At 54.8% G+C, this 22,734-nt stretch overlaps 23 non-coding genes and 1 pseudogene across 23 annotated transcripts; all 24 read right to left on the minus strand.

The window, feature by feature from the left end:
• Nucleotides 1-199: 199 nt before the first annotated feature.
• Nucleotides 200-318, minus strand: LOC126101956 (5S ribosomal RNA). Its single transcript, XR_007522659.1, has one exon. It is a non-coding gene; the product is annotated as a 5S ribosomal RNA (ribosomal RNA).
• An 852-nt stretch (nucleotides 319-1,170) lies between these two features.
• On the minus strand, nucleotides 1,171-1,289 carry LOC126101933 (5S ribosomal RNA). Its single transcript, XR_007522638.1, has one exon. It is a non-coding gene; the product is annotated as a 5S ribosomal RNA (ribosomal RNA).
• An 854-nt stretch (nucleotides 1,290-2,143) lies between these two features.
• LOC126102712 (5S ribosomal RNA) lies at nucleotides 2,144-2,262 on the minus strand. The gene has a single exon (XR_007522992.1). It is a non-coding gene; the product is annotated as a 5S ribosomal RNA (ribosomal RNA).
• An 852-nt stretch (nucleotides 2,263-3,114) lies between these two features.
• On the minus strand, nucleotides 3,115-3,233 carry LOC126101969 (5S ribosomal RNA). The gene has a single exon (XR_007522672.1). It is a non-coding gene; the product is annotated as a 5S ribosomal RNA (ribosomal RNA).
• Nucleotides 3,234-4,085: 852 nt separating this feature from the next.
• On the minus strand, nucleotides 4,086-4,204 carry LOC126102089 (5S ribosomal RNA). The gene has a single exon (XR_007522780.1). It is a non-coding gene; the product is annotated as a 5S ribosomal RNA (ribosomal RNA).
• An 852-nt stretch (nucleotides 4,205-5,056) lies between these two features.
• Nucleotides 5,057-5,175, minus strand: LOC126101934 (5S ribosomal RNA). The gene has a single exon (XR_007522639.1). It is a non-coding gene; the product is annotated as a 5S ribosomal RNA (ribosomal RNA).
• Nucleotides 5,176-6,029: 854 nt separating this feature from the next.
• On the minus strand, nucleotides 6,030-6,148 carry LOC126102725 (5S ribosomal RNA). The gene has a single exon (XR_007523004.1). It is a non-coding gene; the product is annotated as a 5S ribosomal RNA (ribosomal RNA).
• An 852-nt stretch (nucleotides 6,149-7,000) lies between these two features.
• Nucleotides 7,001-7,119, minus strand: LOC126101970 (5S ribosomal RNA). Its single transcript, XR_007522673.1, has one exon. It is a non-coding gene; the product is annotated as a 5S ribosomal RNA (ribosomal RNA).
• Nucleotides 7,120-7,971: 852 nt separating this feature from the next.
• On the minus strand, nucleotides 7,972-8,090 carry LOC126102090 (5S ribosomal RNA). The gene has a single exon (XR_007522781.1). It is a non-coding gene; the product is annotated as a 5S ribosomal RNA (ribosomal RNA).
• An 852-nt stretch (nucleotides 8,091-8,942) lies between these two features.
• On the minus strand, nucleotides 8,943-9,061 carry LOC126102037 (5S ribosomal RNA). The gene has a single exon (XR_007522734.1). It is a non-coding gene; the product is annotated as a 5S ribosomal RNA (ribosomal RNA).
• An 853-nt stretch (nucleotides 9,062-9,914) lies between these two features.
• LOC126101971 (5S ribosomal RNA) lies at nucleotides 9,915-10,033 on the minus strand. The gene has a single exon (XR_007522674.1). It is a non-coding gene; the product is annotated as a 5S ribosomal RNA (ribosomal RNA).
• An 852-nt stretch (nucleotides 10,034-10,885) lies between these two features.
• Nucleotides 10,886-11,004, minus strand: LOC126101973 (5S ribosomal RNA). Its single transcript, XR_007522676.1, has one exon. It is a non-coding gene; the product is annotated as a 5S ribosomal RNA (ribosomal RNA).
• Nucleotides 11,005-11,856: 852 nt separating this feature from the next.
• On the minus strand, nucleotides 11,857-11,975 carry LOC126102017 (5S ribosomal RNA). Its single transcript, XR_007522716.1, has one exon. It is a non-coding gene; the product is annotated as a 5S ribosomal RNA (ribosomal RNA).
• An 857-nt stretch (nucleotides 11,976-12,832) lies between these two features.
• LOC126102091 (5S ribosomal RNA) lies at nucleotides 12,833-12,951 on the minus strand. Its single transcript, XR_007522782.1, has one exon. It is a non-coding gene; the product is annotated as a 5S ribosomal RNA (ribosomal RNA).
• An 855-nt stretch (nucleotides 12,952-13,806) lies between these two features.
• Nucleotides 13,807-13,925, minus strand: LOC126102737 (5S ribosomal RNA). Its single transcript, XR_007523015.1, has one exon. It is a non-coding gene; the product is annotated as a 5S ribosomal RNA (ribosomal RNA).
• Nucleotides 13,926-14,777: 852 nt separating this feature from the next.
• Nucleotides 14,778-14,896, minus strand: LOC126101974 (5S ribosomal RNA). Its single transcript, XR_007522677.1, has one exon. It is a non-coding gene; the product is annotated as a 5S ribosomal RNA (ribosomal RNA).
• Nucleotides 14,897-15,747: 851 nt separating this feature from the next.
• LOC126101975 (5S ribosomal RNA) lies at nucleotides 15,748-15,866 on the minus strand. Its single transcript, XR_007522678.1, has one exon. It is a non-coding gene; the product is annotated as a 5S ribosomal RNA (ribosomal RNA).
• Nucleotides 15,867-16,717: 851 nt separating this feature from the next.
• On the minus strand, nucleotides 16,718-16,836 carry LOC126102050 (5S ribosomal RNA). The gene has a single exon (XR_007522746.1). It is a non-coding gene; the product is annotated as a 5S ribosomal RNA (ribosomal RNA).
• Nucleotides 16,837-17,688: 852 nt separating this feature from the next.
• On the minus strand, nucleotides 17,689-17,807 carry LOC126101977 (5S ribosomal RNA). The gene has a single exon (XR_007522679.1). It is a non-coding gene; the product is annotated as a 5S ribosomal RNA (ribosomal RNA).
• An 851-nt stretch (nucleotides 17,808-18,658) lies between these two features.
• LOC126102051 (5S ribosomal RNA) lies at nucleotides 18,659-18,777 on the minus strand. The gene has a single exon (XR_007522747.1). It is a non-coding gene; the product is annotated as a 5S ribosomal RNA (ribosomal RNA).
• Nucleotides 18,778-19,631: 854 nt separating this feature from the next.
• Nucleotides 19,632-19,750, minus strand: LOC126102749 (5S ribosomal RNA). The gene has a single exon (XR_007523026.1). It is a non-coding gene; the product is annotated as a 5S ribosomal RNA (ribosomal RNA).
• An 853-nt stretch (nucleotides 19,751-20,603) lies between these two features.
• Nucleotides 20,604-20,722, minus strand: LOC126102040 (5S ribosomal RNA). Its single transcript, XR_007522737.1, has one exon. It is a non-coding gene; the product is annotated as a 5S ribosomal RNA (ribosomal RNA).
• Nucleotides 20,723-21,574: 852 nt separating this feature from the next.
• Nucleotides 21,575-21,686, minus strand: LOC126102447 (5S ribosomal RNA; annotated as a pseudogene).
• Nucleotides 21,687-22,539: 853 nt separating this feature from the next.
• On the minus strand, nucleotides 22,540-22,658 carry LOC126102762 (5S ribosomal RNA). The gene has a single exon (XR_007523037.1). It is a non-coding gene; the product is annotated as a 5S ribosomal RNA (ribosomal RNA).
• Between the last annotated feature and the right edge of the window lie 76 nt (nucleotides 22,659-22,734).

Consider the following 22,734-nt stretch of genomic DNA (forward strand, 5'->3'; position numbering starts at 1 on the left):
CCTGCCGATTCGTACTGTTTTGTCGTTTTCAAAGTCTTCTTGGCAAACTTGGTTAGCACATTCTCCCTCAAACTGAGTTAATTACTGCATTTTCGTACCATTACAGTAGTTTAAAAGGCTTAAGGAAGCATCTTTGTCACAACAGAAATGTAGTTTGAAAATTGGGCTGGCGACATAACAAAAAAAAAAAAAGGAAGGGAGCCAACAGCACCCGGGTTTTCCAGGCGGTCACCCATCCAAGTACTAGCCGGGCCCGAGGATGCTTAACTTCGGTGATCGGACGGGAACCGGTGTATTCATCATGGTATGGCCGCTGGCGCTCATCTAATGTAGGAGCACGGCAGAATTCGCGTTCGGCTTATCTCCCACCACACAAAATGTTAGTTTTCGGCCGCATTTGACGAAAGCGCTTCCTTCCGCAACCGCCAGTTCCTCGAGGACGGCGCGGGGAGGCGCGCCCGGCGTCCCAGCAGAGTGACGGCCGAATTGGCGGGCGCACCGCCGCGTGTGTGAGACGCACTGCTGCTCGTTGCACCCCCTGTCATTCGCTGGGCGCGTGCAGCCTTCGACACTAGCAGAGGACGCATCTTGTCCCTGGTGTTCAGCGGAGGGCCTGTGCGGGGTGCGGCAGTGTCGTGCAGGAGGGCCCACTGGTAGCGATGTGGGCTTCCTCGCCTCGCCTCGCCTCGCCTCGCCTCGCCTCACACCAGGTGTCTGCGTAGTTTGCAGTGCATTCGCACCATTCCTATCCCTGTCCCTGTCCCCGTCCCGACTTGTCCCGACTTTGCTCGACTGCCGCTCGCTGCCGCTCGGGTCGTGGTCCATATGACAGCGCAAGCACGACAAACGTCTGCGGGACGAGACGAGACGAGACGAGACGAGACGACTAAGGAATAAATTCGTGGTTACAAATCAAATTCGGAACTCTAAACTCCTACACAACAATAGGCGGTGACGTATTTCAGAAATCACCTGCCGATTCGTACTGTTTTGTCGTTTTCAAAGTCTTCTTGGCAAACTTGGTTAGCACATTCTCCCTCAAACTGAGTTAATTACTGCATTTTCGTACCATTACAGTAGTTTAAAAGGCTTAAGGAAGCATCTTTGTCACAACAGAAAGGTAGTTTGAAAATTGGGCTGGCGACATAACAAAAAAAAGAACAGGAAGGGAGCCAACAGCACCCGGGTTTTCCAGGCGGTCACCCATCCAAGTACTAACCGGGCCCGAGGATGCTTAACTTCGGTGATCGGACGAGAACCGGTGTATTCATCATGGTATGGCCGTTGGCGCCTATCTAATGTAGGAGCACGGCAGAATTCTCTTTCGGCTTTTCTCCCAACACACAAAATGTTAGTTTTCGGCCGCATTTGACGAAAGCGCTTCCTTCCGCAACCGCCAGTTCCTCGAGGACGGCGCGGGGAGGCGCGCCCGGCGTCCCAGCAGAGTGACGGCCGAATTGGCGGGCGCACCGCCGCGTGTGTGAGACGCACTGCTGCTCGTTGCACCCCCTGTCATTCGCTGGGCGCGTGCAGCCTTCGACACTAGCAGAGGACGCATCTTGTCCCTGGTGTTCAGCGGAGGGCCTGTGCGGGGTGCGGCAGTGTCGTGCAGGAGGGCCCACTGGTAGCGATGTGGGCTTCCTCGCCTCGCCTCGCCTCGCCTCGCCTCGCCTCACACCAGGTGTCTGCGTAGTTTGCAGTGCATTCGCACCATTCCTATCCCTGTCCCTGTCCCCGTCCCGACTTGTCCCGACTTTGCTCGACTGCCGCTCGCTGCCGCTCGGGTCGTGGTCCATATGACAGCGCAAGCACGACAAACGTCTGCGGGACGAGACGAGACGAGACGAGACGAGACGACTAAGGAATAAATTCGTGGTTACAAATCAAATTCGGAACTCTAAACTCCTACACAACAATAGGCGGTGACGTATTTCAGAAATCACCTGCCGATTCGTACTGTTTTGTCGTTTTCAAAGTCTTCTTGGCAAACTTGGTTAGCACATTCTCCCTCAAACTGAGTTAATTACTGCATTTTCGTACCATTACAGTAGTTTAAAAGGCTTAAGGAAGCATCTTTGTCACAACAGAAAGGTAGTTTGAAAATTGGGCTGGCGACATAACAAAAAAAAAAAAACAGGAAGGGAGCCAACAGCACCCGGGTTTCCCAGGCGGTCACCCATCCAAGTACTATCCGGGCCCGATGATGCTTAACTTCGGTGATCGGACGAGAACCGGTGTATTCATCATGGTATGGCCGTTGGCGCTCATCTAATGTAGGAGCACGGCAGAATTCGCGTTCGGCTTTTCTCCCAACACACAAAATGTTAGTTTTCGGCCGCATTTGACGAAAGCGCTTCCTTCCGCAACCGCCAGTTCCTCGAGGACGGCGCGGGGAGGCGCGCCCGGCGTCCCAGCAGAGTGACGGCCGAATTGGCGGGCGCACCGCCGCGTGTGTGAGACGCACTGCTGCTCGTTGCACCCCCTGTCATTCGCTGGGCGCGTGCAGCCTTCGACACTAGCAGAGGACGCATCTTGTCCCTGGTGTTCAGCGGAGGGCCTGTGCGGGGTGCGGCAGTGTCGTGCAGGAGGGCCCACTGGTAGCGATGTGGGCTTCCTCGCCTCGCCTCGCCTCGCCTCGCCTCGCCTCACACCAGGTGTCTGCGTAGTTTGCAGTGCATTCGCACCATTCCTATCCCTGTCCCTGTCCCCGTCCCGACTTGTCCCGACTTTGCTCGACTGCCGCTCGCTGCCGCTCGGGTCGTGGTCCATATGACAGCGCAAGCACGACAAACGTCTGCGGGACGAGACGAGACGAGACGAGACGAGACGACTAAGGAATAAATTCGTGGTTACAAATCAAATTCGGAACTCTAAACTCCTACACAACAATAGGCGGTGACGTATTTCAGAAATCACCTGCCGATTCGTACTGTTTTGTCGTTTTCAAAGTCTTCTTGGCAAACTTGGTTAGCACATTCTCCCTCAAACTGAGTTAATTACTGCATTTTCGTACCATTACAGTAGTTTAAAAGGCTTAAGGAAGCATCTTTGTCACAACAGAAATGTAGTTTGAAAATTGGGCTGGCGACATAACAAAAAAAAAAAAAGGAAGGGAGCCAACAGCACCCGGGTTTTCCAGGCGGTCACCCATCCAAGTACTAGCCGGGCCCGAGGATGCTTAACTTCGGTGATCGGACGAGAACCGGTGTATTCATCATGGTATGGCCGTTGGCGCTCATCTAATGTAGGAGCACGGCAGAATTCTCTTTCGGCTTTTCTCCCAACACACAAAATGTTAGTTTTCGGCCGCATTTGACGAAAGCGCTTCCTTCCGCAACCGCCAGTTCCTCGAGGACGGCGCGGGGAGGCGCGCCCGGCGTCCCAGCAGAGTGACGGCCGAATTGGCGGGCGCACCGCCGCGTGTGTGAGACGCACTGCTGCTCGTTGCACCCCCTGTCATTCGCTGGGCGCGTGCAGCCTTCGACACTAGCAGAGGACGCATCTTGTCCCTGGTGTTCAGCGGAGGGCCTGTGCGGGGTGCGGCAGTGTCGTGCAGGAGGGCCCACTGGTAGCGATGTGGGCTTCCTCGCCTCGCCTCGCCTCGCCTCGCCTCGCCTCACACCAGGTGTCTGCGTAGTTTGCAGTGCATTCGCACCATTCCTATCCCTGTCCCTGTCCCCGTCCCGACTTGTCCCGACTTTGCTCGACTGCCGCTCGCTGCCGCTCGGGTCGTGGTCCATATGACAGCGCAAGCACGACAAACGTCTGCGGGACGAGACGAGACGAGACGAGACGAGACGACTAAGGAATAAATTCGTGGTTACAAATCAAATTCGGAACTCTAAACTCCTACACAACAATAGGCGGTGACGTATTTCAGAAATCACCTGCCGATTCGTACTGTTTTGTCGTTTTCAAAGTCTTCTTGGCAAACTTGGTTAGCACATTCTCCCTCAAACTGAGTTAATTACTGCATTTTCGTACCATTACAGTAGTTTAAAAGGCTTAAGGAAGCATCTTTGTCACAACAGAAAGGTAGTTTGAAAATTGGGCTGGCGACATAACAAAAAAAAGAACAGGAAGGGAGCCAACAGCACCCGGGTTTTCCAGGCGGTCACCCATCCAAGTACTAACCGGGCCCGAGGTTGCTTAACTTCGGTAATCGGACGAGAACCGGTGTATTCATCATGGTATGGCCGTTGGCGCCTATCTAATGTAGGAGCACGGCAGAATTCTCTTTCGGCTTTTCTCCCAACACACAAAATGTTAGTTTTCGGCCGCATTTGACGAAAGCGCTTCCTTCCGCAACCGCCAGTTCCTCGAGGACGGCGCGGGGAGGCGCGCCCGGCGTCCCAGCAGAGTGACGGCCGAATTGGCGGGCGCACCGCCGCGTGTGTGAGACGCACTGCTGCTCGTTGCACCCCCTGTCATTCGCTGGGCGCGTGCAGCCTTCGACACTAGCAGAGGACGCATCTTGTCCCTGGTGTTCAGCGGAGGGCCTGTGCGGGGTGCGGCAGTGTCGTGCAGGAGGGCCCACTGGTAGCGATGTGGGCTTCCTCGCCTCGCCTCGCCTCGCCTCGCCTCGCCTCACACCAGGTGTCTGCGTAGTTTGCAGTGCATTCGCACCATTCCTATCCCTGTCCCTGTCCCCGTCCCGACTTGTCCCGACTTTGCTCGACTGCCGCTCGCTGCCGCTCGGGTCGTGGTCCATATGACAGCGCAAGCACGACAAACGTCTGCGGGACGAGACGAGACGAGACGAGACGAGACGACTAAGGAATAAATTCGTGGTTACAAATCAAATTCGGAACTCTAAACTCCTACACAACAATAGGCGGTGACGTATTTCAGAAATCACCTGCCGATTCGTACTGTTTTGTCGTTTTCAAAGTCTTCTTGGCAAACTTGGTTAGCACATTCTCCCTCAAACTGAGTTAATTACTGCATTTTCGTACCATTACAGTAGTTTAAAAGGCTTAAGGAAGCATCTTTGTCACAACAGAAAGGTAGTTTGAAAATTGGGCTGGCGACATAACAAAAAAAAGAACAGGAAGGGAGCCAACAGCACCCGGGTTTTCCAGGCGGTCACCCATCCAAGTACTAACCGGGCCCGAGGATGCTTAACTTCGGTGATCGGACGAGAACCGGTGTATTCATCATGGTATGGCCGTTGGCGCCTATCTAATGTAGGAGCACGGCAGAATTCTCTTTCGGCTTTTCTCCCAACACACAAAATGTTAGTTTTCGGCCGCATTTGACGAAAGCGCTTCCTTCCGCAACCGCCAGTTCCTCGAGGACGGCGCGGGGAGGCGCGCCCGGCGTCCCAGCAGAGTGACGGCCGAATTGGCGGGCGCACCGCCGCGTGTGTGAGACGCACTGCTGCTCGTTGCACCCCCTGTCATTCGCTGGGCGCGTGCAGCCTTCGACACTAGCAGAGGACGCATCTTGTCCCTGGTGTTCAGCGGAGGGCCTGTGCGGGGTGCGGCAGTGTCGTGCAGGAGGGCCCACTGGTAGCGATGTGGGCTTCCTCGCCTCGCCTCGCCTCGCCTCGCCTCGCCTCACACCAGGTGTCTGCGTAGTTTGCAGTGCATTCGCACCATTCCTATCCCTGTCCCTGTCCCCGTCCCGACTTGTCCCGACTTTGCTCGACTGCCGCTCGCTGCCGCTCGGGTCGTGGTCCATATGACAGCGCAAGCACGACAAACGTCTGCGGGACGAGACGAGACGAGACGAGACGAGACGACTAAGGAATAAATTCGTGGTTACAAATCAAATTCGGAACTCTAAACTCCTACACAACAATAGGCGGTGACGTATTTCAGAAATCACCTGCCGATTCGTACTGTTTTGTCGTTTTCAAAGTCTTCTTGGCAAACTTGGTTAGCACATTCTCCCTCAAACTGAGTTAATTACTGCATTTTCGTACCATTACAGTAGTTTAAAAGGCTTAAGGAAGCATCTTTGTCACAACAGAAAGGTAGTTTGAAAATTGGGCTGGCGACATAACAAAAAAAAAAAAACAGGAAGGGAGCCAACAGCACCCGGGTTTCCCAGGCGGTCACCCATCCAAGTACTATCCGGGCCCGATGATGCTTAACTTCGGTGATCGGACGAGAACCGGTGTATTCATCATGGTATGGCCGTTGGCGCTCATCTAATGTAGGAGCACGGCAGAATTCGCGTTCGGCTTTTCTCCCAACACACAAAATGTTAGTTTTCGGCCGCATTTGACGAAAGCGCTTCCTTCCGCAACCGCCAGTTCCTCGAGGACGGCGCGGGGAGGCGCGCCCGGCGTCCCAGCAGAGTGACGGCCGAATTGGCGGGCGCACCGCCGCGTGTGTGAGACGCACTGCTGCTCGTTGCACCCCCTGTCATTCGCTGGGCGCGTGCAGCCTTCGACACTAGCAGAGGACGCATCTTGTCCCTGGTGTTCAGCGGAGGGCCTGTGCGGGGTGCGGCAGTGTCGTGCAGGAGGGCCCACTGGTAGCGATGTGGGCTTCCTCGCCTCGCCTCGCCTCGCCTCGCCTCGCCTCACACCAGGTGTCTGCGTAGTTTGCAGTGCATTCGCACCATTCCTATCCCTGTCCCTGTCCCCGTCCCGACTTGTCCCGACTTTGCTCGACTGCCGCTCGCTGCCGCTCGGGTCGTGGTCCATATGACAGCGCAAGCACGACAAACGTCTGCGGGACGAGACGAGACGAGACGAGACGAGACGACTAAGGAATAAATTCGTGGTTACAAATCAAATTCGGAACTCTAAACTCCTACACAACAATAGGCGGTGACGTATTTCAGAAATCACCTGCCGATTCGTACTGTTTTGTCGTTTTCAAAGTCTTCTTGGCAAACTTGGTTAGCACATTCTCCCTCAAACTGAGTTAATTACTGCATTTTCGTACCATTACAGTAGTTTAAAAGGCTTAAGGAAGCATCTTTGTCACAACAGAAATGTAGTTTGAAAATTGGGCTGGCGACATAACAAAAAAAAAAAAAGGAAGGGAGCCAACAGCACCCGGGTTTTCCAGGCGGTCACCCATCCAAGTACTAGCCGGGCCCGAGGATGCTTAACTTCGGTGATCGGACGAGAACCGGTGTATTCATCATGGTATGGCCGTTGGCGCTCATCTAATGTAGGAGCACGGCAGAATTCTCTTTCGGCTTTTCTCCCAACACACAAAATGTTAGTTTTCGGCCGCATTTGACGAAAGCGCTTCCTTCCGCAACCGCCAGTTCCTCGAGGACGGCGCGGGGAGGCGCGCCCGGCGTCCCAGCAGAGTGACGGCCGAATTGGCGGGCGCACCGCCGCGTGTGTGAGACGCACTGCTGCTCGTTGCACCCCCTGTCATTCGCTGGGCGCGTGCAGCCTTCGACACTAGCAGAGGACGCATCTTGTCCCTGGTGTTCAGCGGAGGGCCTGTGCGGGGTGCGGCAGTGTCGTGCAGGAGGGCCCACTGGTAGCGATGTGGGCTTCCTCGCCTCGCCTCGCCTCGCCTCGCCTCGCCTCACACCAGGTGTCTGCGTAGTTTGCAGTGCATTCGCACCATTCCTATCCCTGTCCCTGTCCCCGTCCCGACTTGTCCCGACTTTGCTCGACTGCCGCTCGCTGCCGCTCGGGTCGTGGTCCATATGACAGCGCAAGCACGACAAACGTCTGCGGGACGAGACGAGACGAGACGAGACGAGACGACTAAGGAATAAATTCGTGGTTACAAATCAAATTCGGAACTCTAAACTCCTACACAACAATAGGCGGTGACGTATTTCAGAAATCACCTGCCGATTCGTACTGTTTTGTCGTTTTCAAAGTCTTCTTGGCAAACTTGGTTAGCACATTCTCCCTCAAACTGAGTTAATTACTGCATTTTCGTACCATTACAGTAGTTTAAAAGGCTTAAGGAAGCATCTTTGTCACAACAGAAAGGTAGTTTGAAAATTGGGCTGGCGACATAACAAAAAAAAGAACAGGAAGGGAGCCAACAGCACCCGGGTTTTCCAGGCGGTCACCCATCCAAGTACTAACCGGGCCCGAGGTTGCTTAACTTCGGTAATCGGACGAGAACCGGTGTATTCATCATGGTATGGCCGTTGGCGCCTATCTAATGTAGGAGCACGGCAGAATTCTCTTTCGGCTTTTCTCCCAACACACAAAATGTTAGTTTTCGGCCGCATTTGACGAAAGCGCTTCCTTCCGCAACCGCCAGTTCCTCGAGGACGGCGCGGGGAGGCGCGCCCGGCGTCCCAGCAGAGTGACGGCCGAATTGGCGGGCGCACCGCCGCGTGTGTGAGACGCACTGCTGCTCGTTGCACCCCCTGTCATTCGCTGGGCGCGTGCAGCCTTCGACACTAGCAGAGGACGCATCTTGTCCCTGGTGTTCAGCGGAGGGCCTGTGCGGGGTGCGGCAGTGTCGTGCAGGAGGGCCCACTGGTAGCGATGTGGGCTTCCTCGCCTCGCCTCGCCTCGCCTCGCCTCGCCTCACACCAGGTGTCTGCGTAGTTTGCAGTGCATTCGCACCATTCCTATCCCTGTCCCTGTCCCCGTCCCGACTTGTCCCGACTTTGCTCGACTGCCGCTCGCTGCCGCTCGGGTCGTGGTCCATATGACAGCGCAAGCACGACAAACGTCTGCGGGACGAGACGAGACGAGACGAGACGAGACGACTAAGGAATAAATTCGTGGTTACAAATCAAATTCGGAACTCTAAACTCCTACACAACAATAGGCGGTGACGTATTTCAGAAATCACCTGCCGATTCGTACTGTTTTGTCGTTTTCAAAGTCTTCTTGGCAAACTTGGTTAGCACATTCTCCCTCAAACTGAGTTAATTACTGCATTTTCGTACCATTACAGTAGTTTAAAAGGCTTAAGGAAGCATCTTTGTCACAACAGAAAGGTAGTTTGAAAATTGGGCTGGCGACATAACAAAAAAAAGAACAGGAAGGGAGCCAACAGCACCCGGGTTTTCCAGGCGGTCACCCATCCAAGTACTAACCGGGCCCGAGGTTGCTTAACTTCGGTGATCGGACGAGAACCGGTGTATTCATCATGGTATGGCCGTTGGCGCCTATCTAATGTAGGAGCACGGCAGAATTCTCTTTCGGCTTTTCTCCCAACACACAAAATGTTAGTTTTCGGCCGCATTTGACGAAAGCGCTTCCTTCCGCAACCGCCAGTTCCTCGAGGACGGCGCGGGGAGGCGCGCCCGGCGTCCCAGCAGAGTGACGGCCGAATTGGCGGGCGCACCGCCGCGTGTGTGAGACGCACTGCTGCTCGTTGCACCCCCTGTCATTCGCTGGGCGCGTGCAGCCTTCGACACTAGCAGAGGACGCATCTTGTCCCTGGTGTTCAGCGGAGGGCCTGTGCGGGGTGCGGCAGTGTCGTGCAGGAGGGCCCACTGGTAGCGATGTGGGCTTCCTCGCCTCGCCTCGCCTCGCCTCGCCTCGCCTCACACCAGGTGTCTGCGTAGTTTGCAGTGCATTCGCACCATTCCTATCCCTGTCCCTGTCCCCGTCCCGACTTGTCCCGACTTTGCTCGACTGCCGCTCGCTGCCGCTCGGGTCGTGGTCCATATGACAGCGCAAGCACGACAAACGTCTGCGGGACGAGACGAGACGAGACGAGACGAGACGACTAAGGAATAAATTCGTGGTTACAAATCAAATTCGGAACTCTAAACTCCTACACAACAATAGGCGGTGACGTATTTCAGAAATCACCTGCCGATTCGTACTGTTTTGTCGTTTTCAAAGTCTTCTTGGCAAACTTGGTTAGCACATTCTCCCTCAAACTGAGTTAATTACTGCATTTTCGTACCATTACAGTAGTTTAAAAGGCTTAAGGAAGCATCTTTGTCACAACAGAAATGTAGTTTGAAAATTGGGCTGGCGACATAACAAAAAAAAAAAAAAGGAAGGGAGCCAACAGCACCCGGGTTTTCCAGGCGGTCACCCATCCAAGTACTAGCCGGGCCCGAGGATGCTTAACTTCGGTGATCGGACGAGAACCGGTGTATTCATCATGGTATGGCCGTTGGCGCTCATCTAATGTAGGAGCACGGCAGAATTCTCTTTCGGCTTTTCTCCCAACACACAAAATGTTAGTTTTCGGCCGCATTTGACGAAAGCGCTTCCTTCCGCAACCGCCAGTTCCTCGAGGACGGCGCGGGGAGGCGCGCCCGGCGTCCCAGCAGAGTGACGGCCGAATTGGCGGGCGCACCGCCGCGTGTGTGAGACGCACTGCTGCTCGTTGCACCCCCTGTCATTCGCTGGGCGCGTGCAGCCTTCGACACTAGCAGAGGACGCATCTTGTCCCTGGTGTTCAGCGGAGGGCCTGTGCGGGGTGCGGCAGTGTCGTGCAGGAGGGCCCACTGGTAGCGATGTGGGCTTCCTCGCCTCGCCTCGCCTCGCCTCGCCTCGCCTCACACCAGGTGTCTGCGTAGTTTGCAGTGCATTCGCACCATTCCTATCCCTGTCCCTGTCCCCGTCCCGACTTGTCCCGACTTTGCTCGACTGCCGCTCGCTGCCGCTCGGGTCGTGGTCCATATGACAGCGCAAGCACGACAAACGTCTGCGGGACGAGACGAGACGAGACGAGACGAGACGACTAAGGAATAAATTCGTGGTTACAAATCAAATTCGGAACTCTAAACTCCTACACAACAATAGGCGGTGACGTATTTCAGAAATCACCTGCCGATTCGTACTGTTTTGTCGTTTTCAAAGTCTTCTTGGCAAACTTGGTTAGCACATTCTCCCTCAAACTGAGTTAATTACTGCATTTTCGTACCATTACAGTAGTTTAAAAGGCTTAAGGAAGCATCTTTGTCACAACAGAAATGTAGTTTGAAAATTGGGCTGGCGACATAACAAAAAAAAAAAAAGGAAGGGAGCCAACAGCACCCGGGTTTTCCAGGCGGTCACCCATCCAAGTACTAGCCGGGCCCGAGGATGCTTAACTTCGGTGATCGGACGAGAACCGGTGTATTCATCATGGTATGGCCGTTGGCGCTCATCTAATGTAGGAGCACGGCAGAATTCTCTTTCGGCTTTTCTCCCAACACACAAAATGTTAGTTTTCGGCCGCATTTGACGAAAGCGCTTCCTTCCGCAACCGCCAGTTCCTCGAGGACGGCGCGGGGAGGCGCGCCCGGCGTCCCAGCAGAGTGACGGCCGAATTGGCGGGCGCACCGCCGCGTGTGTGAGACGCACTGCTGCTCGTTGCACCCCCTGTCATTCGCTGGGCGCGTGCAGCCTTCGACACTAGCAGAGGACGCATCTTGTCCCTGGTGTTCAGCGGAGGGCCTGTGCGGGGTGCGGCAGTGTCGTGCAGGAGGGCCCACTGGTAGCGATGTGGGCTTCCTCGCCTCGCCTCGCCTCGCCTCGCCTCGCCTCACACCAGGTGTCTGCGTAGTTTGCAGTGCATTCGCACCATTCCTATCCCTGTCCCTGTCCCCGTCCCGACTTGTCCCGACTTTGCTCGACTGCCGCTCGCTGCCGCTCGGGTCGTGGTCCATATGACAGCGCAAGCACGACAAACGTCTGCGGGACGAGACGAGACGAGACGAGACGAGACGACTAAGGAATAAATTCGTGGTTACAAATCAAATTCGGAACTCTAAACTCCTACACAACAATAGGCGGTGACGTATTTCAGAAATCACCTGCCGATTCGTACTGTTTTGTCGTTTTCAAAGTCTTCTTGGCAAACTTGGTTAGCACATTCTCCCTCAAACTGAGTTAATTACTGCATTTTCGTACCATTACAGTAGTTTAAAAGGCTTAAGGAAGCATCTTTGTCACAACAGAAAGGTAGTTTGAAAATTGGGCTGGCGACATAACAAAAAAAAGAACAGGAAGGGAGCCAACAGCACCCGGGTTTTCCAGGCGGTCACCCATCCAAGTACTAACCGGGCCCGAGGATGCTTAACTTCGGTGATCGGACGAGAACCGGTGTATTCATTATGGTATGGCCGTTGGCGCCTATCTAATGTAGGAGCACGGCAGAATTCTCTTTCGGCTTTTCTCCCAACACACAAAATGTTAGTTTTCGGCCGCATTTGACGAAAGCGCTTCCTTCCGCAACCGCCAGTTCCTCGAGGACGGCGCGGGGAGGCGCGCCCGGCGTCCCAGCAGAGTGACGGCCGAATTGGCGGGCGCACCGCCGCGTGTGTGAGACGCACTGCTGCTCGTTGCACCCCCTGTCATTCGCTGGGCGCGTGCAGCCTTCGACACTAGCAGAGGACGCATCTTGTCCCTGGTGTTCAGCGGAGGGCCTGTGCGGGGTGCGGCAGTGTCGTGCAGGAGGGCCCACTGGTAGCGATGTGGGCTTCCTCGCCTCGCCTCGCCTCGCCTCGCCTCGCCTCGCCTCACACCAGGTGTCTGCGTAGTTTGCAGTGCATTCGCACCATTCCTATCCCTGTCCCTGTCCCCGTCCCGACTTGTCCCGACTTTGCTCGACTGCCGCTCGCTGCCGCTCGGGTCGTGGTCCATATGACAGCGCAAGCACGACAAACGTCTGCGGGACGAGACGAGACGAGACGAGACGAGACGACTAAGGAATAAATTCGTGGTTACAAATCAAATTCGGAACTCTAAACTCCTACACAACAATAGGCGGTGACGTATTTCAGAAATCACCTGCCGATTCGTACTGTTTTGTCGTTTTCAAAGTCTTCTTGGCAAACTTGGTTAGCACATTCTCCCTCAAACTGAGTTAATTACTGCATTTTCGTACCATTACAGTAGTTTAAAAGGCTTAAGGAAGCATCTTTGTCACAACAGAAATGTAGTTTGAAAATTGGGCTGGCGACATAACAAAAAAAAAAAAAGGAAGGGAGCCAACTGTACCCGGGTTTTCCAGGCGGTCACCCATCCAAGTACTAGCCGGGCCCGAGGATGCTTAACTTCGGTGATCGGACGAGAACCGGTGTATTCATCATGGTATGGCCGTTGGCGCTCATCTAATGTAGGAGCACGGCAGAATTCTCTTTCGGCTTTTCTCCCAACACACAAAATGTTAGTTTTCGGCCGCATTTGACGAAAGCGCTTCCTTCCGCAACCGCCAGTTCCTCGAGGACGGCGCGGGGAGGCGCGCCCGGCGTCCCAGCAGAGTGACGGCCGAATTGGCGGGCGCACCGCCGCGTGTGTGAGACGCACTGCTGCTCGTTGCACCCCCTGTCATTCGCTGGGCGCGTGCAGCCTTCGACACTAGCAGAGGACGCATCTTGTCCCTGGTGTTCAGCGGAGGGCCTGTGCGGGGTGCGGCAGTGTCGTGCAGGAGGGCCCACTGGTAGCGATGTGGGCTTCCTCGCCTCGCCTCGCCTCGCCTCGCCTCGCCTCACACCAGGTGTCTGCGTAGTTTGCAGTGCATTCGCACCATTCCTATCCCTGTCCCTGTCCCCGTCCCGACTTGTCCCGACTTTGCTCGACTGCCGCTCGCTGCCGCTCGGGTCGTGGTCCATATGACAGCGCAAGCACGACAAACGTCTGCGGGACGAGACGAGACGAGACGAGACGAGACGACTAAGGAATAAATTCGTGGTTACAAATCAAATTCGGAACTCTAAACTCCTACACAACAATAGGCGGTGACGTATTTCAGAAATCACCTGCCGATTCGTACTGTTTTGTCGTTTTCAAAGTCTTCTTGGCAAACTTGGTTAGCACATTCTCCCTCAAACTGAGTTAATTACTGCATTTTCGTACCATTACAGTAGTTTAAAAGGCTTAAGGAAGCATCTTTGTCACAACAGAAAGGTAGTTTGAAAATTGGGCTGGCGACATAACAAAAAAAAAAAAAACAGGAAGGGAGCCAACAGCACCCGGGTTTCCCAGGCGGTCACCCATCCAAGTACTATCCGGGCCCGATGATGCTTAACTTCGGTGATCGGACGAGAACCGGTGTATTCATCATGGTATGGCCGTTGGCGCTCATCTAATGTAGGAGCACGGCAGAATTCGCGTTCGGCTTTTCTCCCAACACACAAAATGTTAGTTTTCGGCCGCATTTGACGAAAGCGCTTCCTTCCGCAACCGCCAGTTCCTCGAGGACGGCGCGGGGAGGCGCGCCCGGCGTCCCAGCAGAGTGACGGCCGAATTGGCGGGCGCACCGCCGCGTGTGTGAGACGCACTGCTGCTCGTTGCACCCCCTGTCATTCGCTGGGCGCGTGCAGCCTTCGACACTAGCAGAGGACGCATCTTGTCCCTGGTGTTCAGCGGAGGGCCTGTGCGGGGTGCGGCAGTGTCGTGCAGGAGGGCCCACTGGTAGCGATGTGGGCTTCCTCGCCTCGCCTCGCCTCGCCTCGCCTCGCCTCACACCAGGTGTCTGCGTAGTTTGCAGTGCATTCGCACCATTCCTATCCCTGTCCCTGTCCCCGTCCCGACTTGTCCCGACTTTGCTCGACTGCCGCTCGCTGCCGCTCGGGTCGTGGTCCATATGACAGCGCAAGCACGACAAACGTCTGCGGGACGAGACGAGACGAGACGAGACGAGACGACTAAGGAATAAATTCGTGGTTACAAATCAAATTCGGAACTCTAAACTCCTACACAACAATAGGCGGTGACGTATTTCAGAAATCACCTGCCGATTCGTACTGTTTTGTCGTTTTCAAAGTCTTCTTGGCAAACTTGGTTAGCACATTCTCCCTCAAACTGAGTTAATTACTGCATTTTCGTACCATTACAGTAGTTTAAAAGGCTTAAGGAAGCATCTTTGTCACAACAGAAATGTAGTTTGAAAATTGGGCTGGCGACATAACAAAAAAAAAAAAAGGAAGGGAGCCAACAGCACCCGGGTTTTCCAGGCGGTCACCCATCCAAGTACTAGCCGGGCCCGAGGATGCTTAACTTCGGTGATCGGACGAGAACCGGTGTATTCATCATGGTATGGCCGTTGGCGCTCATCTAATGTAGGAGCACGGCAGAATTCTCTTTCGGCTTTTCTCCCAACACACAAAATGTTAGTTTTCGGCCGCATTTGACGAAAGCGCTTCCTTCCGCAACCGCCAGTTCCTCGAGGACGGCGCGGGGAGGCGCGCCCGGCGTCCCAGCAGAGTGACGGCCGAATTGGCGGGCGCACCGCCGCGTGTGTGAGACGCACTGCTGCTCGTTGCACCCCCTGTCATTCGCTGGGCGCGTGCAGCCTTCGACACTAGCAGAGGACGCATCTTGTCCCTGGTGTTCAGCGGAGGGCCTGTGCGGGGTGCGGCAGTGTCGTGCAGGAGGGCCCACTGGTAGCGATGTGGGCTTCCTCGCCTCGCCTCGCCTCGCCTCGCCTCGCCTCACACCAGGTGTCTGCGTAGTTTGCAGTGCATTCGCACCATTCCTATCCCTGTCCCTGTCCCCGTCCCGACTTGTCCCGACTTTGCTCGACTGCCGCTCGCTGCCGCTCGGGTCGTGGTCCATATGACAGCGCAAGCACGACAAACGTCTGCGGGACGAGACGAGACGAGACGAGACGAGACGACTAAGGAATAAATTCGTGGTTACAAATCAAATTCGGAACTCTAAACTCCTACACAACAATAGGCGGTGACGTATTTCAGAAATCACCTGCCGATTCGTACTGTTTTGTCGTTTTCAAAGTCTTCTTGGCAAACTTGGTTAGCACATTCTCCCTCAAACTGAGTTAATTACTGCATTTTCGTACCATTACAGTAGTTTAAAAGGCTTAAGGAAGCATCTTTGTCACAACAGAAATGTAGTTTGAAAATTGGGCTGGCGACATAACAAAAAAAAAAAAGGAAGGGAGCCAACAGCACCCGGGTTTTCCAGGCGGTCACCCATCCAAGTACTAGCCGGGCCCGAGGATGCTTAACTTCGGTGATCGGACGAGAACCGGTGTATTCATCATGGTATGGCCGTTGGCGCTCATCTAATGTAGGAGCACGGCAGAATTCTCTTTCGGCTTTTCTCCCAACACACAAAATTTAGTTTTCGGCCGCATTTGACGAAAGCGCTTCCTTCCGCAACCGCCAGTTCCTCGAGGACGGCGCGGGGAGGCGCGCCCGGCGTCCCAGCAGAGTGACGGCCGAATTGGCGGGCGCACCGCCGCGTGTGTGAGACGCACTGCTGCTCGTTGCACCCCCTGTCATTCGCTGGGCGCGTGCAGCCTTCGACACTAGCGGAGGACGCATCTTGTCCCTGGTGTTCAGCGGAGGGCCTGTGCGGGGTGTGGCAGTGTCGTGCTGGAGGGCCCACTGGTAGCGATGTGGGCTTCCTCGCCTCGCCTCGCCTCGCCTCGCCTCGCCTCACACCAGGTGTCTGCGTAGTTTGCAGTGCATTCGCACCATTCCTATCCCTGTCCCTGTCCCCGTCCCGACTTGTCCCGACTTTGCTCGACTGCCGCTCGCTGCCGCTCGGGTCGTGGTCCATATGACAGCGCAAGCACGACAAACGTCTGCGGGACGAGACGAGACGAGACGAGACGAGACGACTAAGGAATAAATTCGTGGTTACAAATCAAATTCGGAACTCTAAACTCCTACACAACAATAGGCGGTGACGTATTTCAGAAATCACCTGCCGATTCGTACTGTTTTGTCGTTTTCAAAGTCTTCTTGGCAAACTTGGTTAGCACATTCTCCCTCAAACTGAGTTAATTACTGCATTTTCGTACCATTACAGTAGTTTAAAAGGCTTAAGGAAGCATCTTTGTCACAACAGAAAGGTAGTTTGAAAATTGGGCTGGCGACATAACAAAAAAAAAAACAGGAAGGGAGCCAACAGCACCCGGGTTTTCCAGGCGGTCACCCATCCAAGTACTAGCCGGGCCCGAGGATGCTTAAATTCGGTGATCGGACGAGAACCGGTGTATTCATCATGGTATGGCCGTTGGCGCTCATCTAATGTAGGAGCACGGCAGAATTCTCTTTCGGCTTTTCTCCCAACACACAAAATGTTAGTTTTCGGCCGCATTTGACGAAAGCGCTTCCTTCCGCAACCGCCAGTTCCTCGAGGACGGCGCGGGGAGGCGCGCCCGGCGTCCCAGCAGAGTGACGGCCGAATTGGCGGGCGCACCGCCGCGTGTGTGAGACGCACTGCTGCTCGTTGCACCCCCTGTCATTCGCTGGGCGCGTGCAGCCTTCGACACTAGCAGAGGACGCATCTTGTCCCTGGTGTTCAGCGGAGGGCCTGTGCGGGGTGCGGCAGTGTCGTGCAGGAGGGCCCAATGGTAGCGATGTGGGCTTCCTCGCCTCGCCTCGCCTCGCCTCGCCTCGCCTCACACCAGGTGTCTGCGTAGTTTGCAGTGCATTCGCACCATTCCTATCCCTGTCCCTGTCCCCGTCCCGACTTGTCCCGACTTTGCTCGACTGCCGCTCGCTGCCGCTCGGGTCGTGGTCCATATGACAGCGCAAGCACGACAAACGTCTGCGGGACGAGACGAGACGAGACGAGACGAGACGACTAAGGAATAAATTCGTGGTTACAAATCAAATTCGGAACTCTAAACTCCTACACAACAATAGGCGGTGACGTATTTCAGAAATCACCTGCCGATTCGTACTGTTTTGTCGTTTTCAAAGTCTTCTTGGCAAACTTGGTTAGCACATTCTCCCTCAAACTGAGTTAATTACTGCATTTTCGTACCATTACAGTAGTTTAAAAGGCTTAAGGAAGCATCTTTGTCACAACAGAAATGTAGTTTGAAAATTGGGCTGGCGACATAACAAAAAAAAAAAAAGGAAGGGAGCCAACAGCACCCGGGTTTTCCAGGCGGTCACCCATCCAAGTACTAGCCGGGCCCGAGGATGCTTAACTTCGGTGATCGGACGAGAACCGGTGTATTCATCATGGTATGGCCGTTGGCGCTCATCTAATGTAGGAGCACGGCAGAATTCTCTTTCGGCTTTTCTCCCAACACACAAAATGTTAGTTTTCGGCCGCATTTGACGAAAGCGCTTCCTTCCGCAACCGCCAGTTCCTCGAGGACGGCGCGGGGAGGCGCGCCCGGCGTCCCAGCAGAGTGACGGCCGAATTGGCGGGCGCACCGCCGCGTGTGTGAGACGCACTGCTGCTCGTTGCACCCCCTGTCATTCGCTGGGCGCGTGCAGCCTTCGACACTAGCGGAGGACGCATCTTGTCCCTGGTGTTCAGCGGAGGGCCTGTGCGGGGTGTGGCAGTGTCGTGCTGGAGGGCCCACTGGTAGCGATGTGGGCTTCCTCGCCTCGCCTCGCCTCGCCTCGCCTCGCCTCACACCAGGTGTCTGCGTAGTTTGCAGTGCATTCGCACCATTCCTATCCCTGTCCCTGTCCCCGTCCCGACTTGTCCCGACTTTGCTCGACTGCCGCTCGCTGCCGCTCGGGTCGTGGTCCATATGACAGCGCAAGCACGACAAACGTCTGCGGGACGAGACGAGACGAGACGAGACGAGACGACTAAGGAATAAATTCGTGGTTACAAATCAAATTCGGAACTCTAAACTCCTACACAACAATAGGCGGTGACGTATTTCAGAAATCACCTGCCGATTCGTACTGTTTTGTCGTTTTCAAAGTCTTCTTGGCAAACTTGGTTAGCACATTCTCCCTCAAACTGAGTTAATTACTGCATTTTCGTACCATTACAGTAGTTTAAAAGGCTTAAGGAAGCATCTTTGTCACAACAGAAAGGTAGTTTGAAAATTGGGCTGGCGACATAACAAAAAAAAAACAGGAAGGGAGCCAACAGCACCCGGGTTTTCCAGGCGGTCACCCATCCAAGTACTAGCCGGGCCCGAGGATGCTTAAATTCGGTGATCGGACGAGAACCGGTGTATTCATCATGGTATGGCCGTTGGCGCTCATCTAATGTAGGAGCACGGCAGAATTCTCTTTCGGCTTTTCTCCCAACACACAAAATGTTAGTTTTCGGCCGCATTTGACGAAAGCGCTTCCTTCCGCAACCGCCAGTTCCTCGAGGACGGCGCGGGGAGGCGCGCCCGGCGTCCCAGCAGAGTGACGGCCGAATTGGCGGGCGCACCGCCGCGTGTGTGAGACGCACTGCTGCTCGTTGCACCCCCTGTCATTCGCTGGGCGCGTGCAGCCTTCGACACTAGCAGAGGACGCATCTTGTCCCTGGTGTTCAGCGGAGGGCCTGTGCGGGGTGCGGCAGTGTCGTGCAGGAGGGCCCACTGGTAGCGATGTGGGCTTCCTCGCCTCGCCTCGCCTCGCCTCGCCTCGCCTCACACCAGGTGTCTGCGTAGTTTGCAGTGCATTCGCACCATTCCTATCCCTGTCCCTGTCCCCGTCCCGACTTGTCCCGACTTTGCTCGACTGCCGCTCGCTGCCGCTCGGGTCGTGGTCCATATGACAGCGCAAGCACGACAAACGTCTGCGGGACGAGACGAGACGAGACGAGACGAGACGACTAAGGAATAAATTCGTGGTTACAAATCAAATTCGGAACTCTAAACTCCTACACAACAATAGGCGGTGACGTATTTCAGAAATCACCTGCCGATTCGTACTGTTTTGTCGTTTTCAAAGTCTTCTTGGCAAACTTGGTTAGCACATTCTCCCTCAAACTGAGTTAATTACTGCATTTTCGTACCATTACAGTAGTTTAAAAGGCTTAAGGAAGCATCTTTGTCACAACAGAAAGGTAGTTTGAAAATTGGGCTGGCGACATAACAAAAAAAAAAAAACAGGAAGGGAGCCAACAGCACCCGGGTTTCCCAGGCGGTCACCCATCCAAGTACTATCCGGGCCCGATGATGCTTAACTTCGGTGATCGGACGAGAACCGGTGTATTCATCATGGTATGGCCGTTGGCGCTCATCTAATGTAGGAGCACGGCAGAATTCGCGTTCGGCTTTTCTCCCAACACACAAAATGTTAGTTTTCGGCCGCATTTGACGAAAGCGCTTCCTTCCGCAACCGCCAGTTCCTCGAGGACGGCGCGGGGAGGCGCGCCCGGCGTCCCAGCAGAGTGACGGCCGAATTGGCGGGCGCACCGCCGCGTGTGTGAGACGCACTGCTGCTCGTTGCACCCCCTGTCATTCGCTGGGCGCGTGCAGCCTTCGACACTAGCAGAGGACGCATCTTGTCCCTGGTGTTCAGCGGAGGGCCTGTGCGGGGTGCGGCAGTGTCGTGCAGGAGGGCCCACTGGTAGCGATGTGGGCTTCCTCGCCTCGCCTCGCCTCGCCTCGCCTCGCCTCACACCAGGTGTCTGCGTAGTTTGCAGTGCATTCGCACCATTCCTATCCCTGTCCCTGTCCCCGTCCCGACTTGTCCCGACTTTGCTCGACTGCCGCTCGCTGCCGCTCGGGTCGTGGTCCATATGACAGCGCAAGCACGACAAACGTCTGCGGGACGAGACGAGACGAGACGAGACGAGACGACTAAGGAATAAATTCGTGGTTACAAATCAAATTCGGAACTCTAAACTCCTACACAACAATAGGCGGTGACGTATTTCAGAAATCACCTGCCGATTCGTACTGTTTTGTCGTTTTCAAAGTCTTCTTGGCAAACTTGGTTAGCACATTCTCCCTCAAACTGAGTTAATTACTGCATTTTCGTACCATTACAGTAGTTTAAAAGGCTTAAGGAAGCATCTTTGTCACAACAGAAATGTAGTTTGAAAATTGGGCTGGCGACATAACAAAAAAAAAAAAAAGGAAGGGAGCCAACAGCACCCGGGTTTTCCAGGCGGTCACCCATCCAAGTACTAGCCGGGCCCGAGGACGCTTAACTTCGGTGATCGGACGAGAACCGGTGTATTCATCATAGTATGGCCGTTGGCGCTCATCTAATGTAGGAGCACGGCAGAATTCTCTTTCGGCTTTTCTCCCAACACACAAAATGTTAGTTTTCGGCCGCATTTGACGAAAGCGCTTCCTTCCGCAACCGCCAGTTCCTCGAGGACGGCGCGGGGAGGCGCGCCCGGCGTCCCAGCAGAGTGACGGCCGAATTGGCGGGCGCACCGCCGCGTGTGTGAGACGCACTGCTGCTCGTTGCACCCCCTGTCATTCGCTGGGCGCGTGCAGCCTTCGACACTAGCAGAGGACGCATCTTGTCCCTGGTGTTCAGCGGAGGGCCTGTGCGGGGTGCGGCAGTGTCGTGCAGGAGGGCCCACTGGTAGCGATGTGGGCTTCCTCGCCTCGCCTCGCCTCGCCTCGCCTCGCCTCACACCAGGTGTCTGCGTAGTTTGCAGTGCATTCGCACCATTCCTATCCCTGTCCCTGTCCCCGTCCCGACTTGTCCCGACTTTGCTCGACTGCCGCTCGCTGCCGCTCGGGTCGTGGTCCATATGACAGCGCAAGCACGACAAACGTCTGCGGGACGAGACGAGACGAGACGAGACGAGACGACTAAGGAATAAATTCGTGGTTACAAATCAAATTCGGAACTCTAAACTCCTACACAACAATAGGCGGTGACGTATTTCAGAAATCACCTGCCGATTCGTACTGTTTTGTCGTTTTCAAAGTCTTCTTGGCAAACTTGGTTAGCACATTCTCCCTCAAACTGAGTTAATTACTGCATTTTCGTACCATTACAGTAGTTTAAAAGGCTTAAGGAAGCATCTTTGTCACAACAGAAATGTAGTTTGAAAATTGGGCTGGCAACATAACAAAAAAAAAAAAAGGAAGGGAGCCAACAGCACCCGGGTTTTCCAGGCGGTCACCCATCCAAGTACTAGCCGGGCCCGAGGATGCTTAACTTCATGTATTCATCATGGTATTCATCATGGTATGGCCGTTGGCGCTCATCTAATGTAGGAGCACGGCAGAATTCTCTTTCGGCTTTTCTCCCAACACACAAAATGTTAGTTTTCGGCCGCATTTGACGAAAGCGCTTCCTTCCGCAACCGCCAGTTCCTCGAGGACGGCGCGGGGAGGCGCGCCCGGCGTCCCAGCAGAGTGACGGCCGAATTGGCGGGCGCACCGCCGCGTGTGTGAGACGCACTGCTGCTCGTTGCACCCCCTGTCATTCGCTGGGCGCGTGCAGCCTTCGACACTAGCAGAGGACGCATCTTTTCCCTGGTGTTCAGCGGAGGGCCTGTGCGGGGTGCGGCAGTGTCGTGCAGGAGGGCCCACTGGTAGCGATGTGGGCTTCCTCGCCTCGCCTCGCCTCGCCTCGCCTCGCCTCACACCAGGTGTCTGCGTAGTTTGCAGTGCATTCGCACCATTCCTATCCCTGTCCCTGTCCCCGTCCCGACTTGTCCCGACTTTGCTCGACTGCCGCTCGCTGCCGCTCGGGTCGTGGTCCATATGACAGCGCAAGCACGACAAACGTCTGCGGGACGAGACGAGACGAGACGAGACGAGACGACTAAGGAATAAATTCGTGGTTACAAATCAAATTCGGAACTCTAAACTCCTACACAACAATAGGCGGTGACGTATTTCAGAAATCACCTGCCGATTCGTACTGTTTTGTCGTTTTCAAAGTCTTCTTGGCAAACTTGGTTAGCACATTCTCCCTCAAACTGAGTTAATTACTGCATTTTCGTACCATTACAGTAGTTTAAAAGGCTTAAGGAAGCATCTTTGTCACAACAGAAAGGTAGTTTGAAAATTGGGCTGGCGACATAACAAAAAAAAAAAACAGGAAGGGAGCCAACAGCACCCGGGTTTCCCAGGCGGTCACCCATCCAAGTACTATCCGGGCCCGATGATGCTTAACTTCGGTGATCGGACGAGAACCGGTGTATTCATCATGGTATGGCCGTTGGCGCTCATCTAATGTAGGAGCACGGCAGAATTCGCGTTCGGCTTTTCTCCCAACACACAAAATGTTAGTTTTCGGCCG

Source organism: Schistocerca cancellata, chromosome 9 (assembly GCF_023864275.1).
Source record: "Schistocerca cancellata isolate TAMUIC-IGC-003103 chromosome 9, iqSchCanc2.1, whole genome shotgun sequence".
NCBI lineage: Eukaryota > Metazoa > Arthropoda > Insecta > Orthoptera > Acrididae > Schistocerca > Schistocerca cancellata.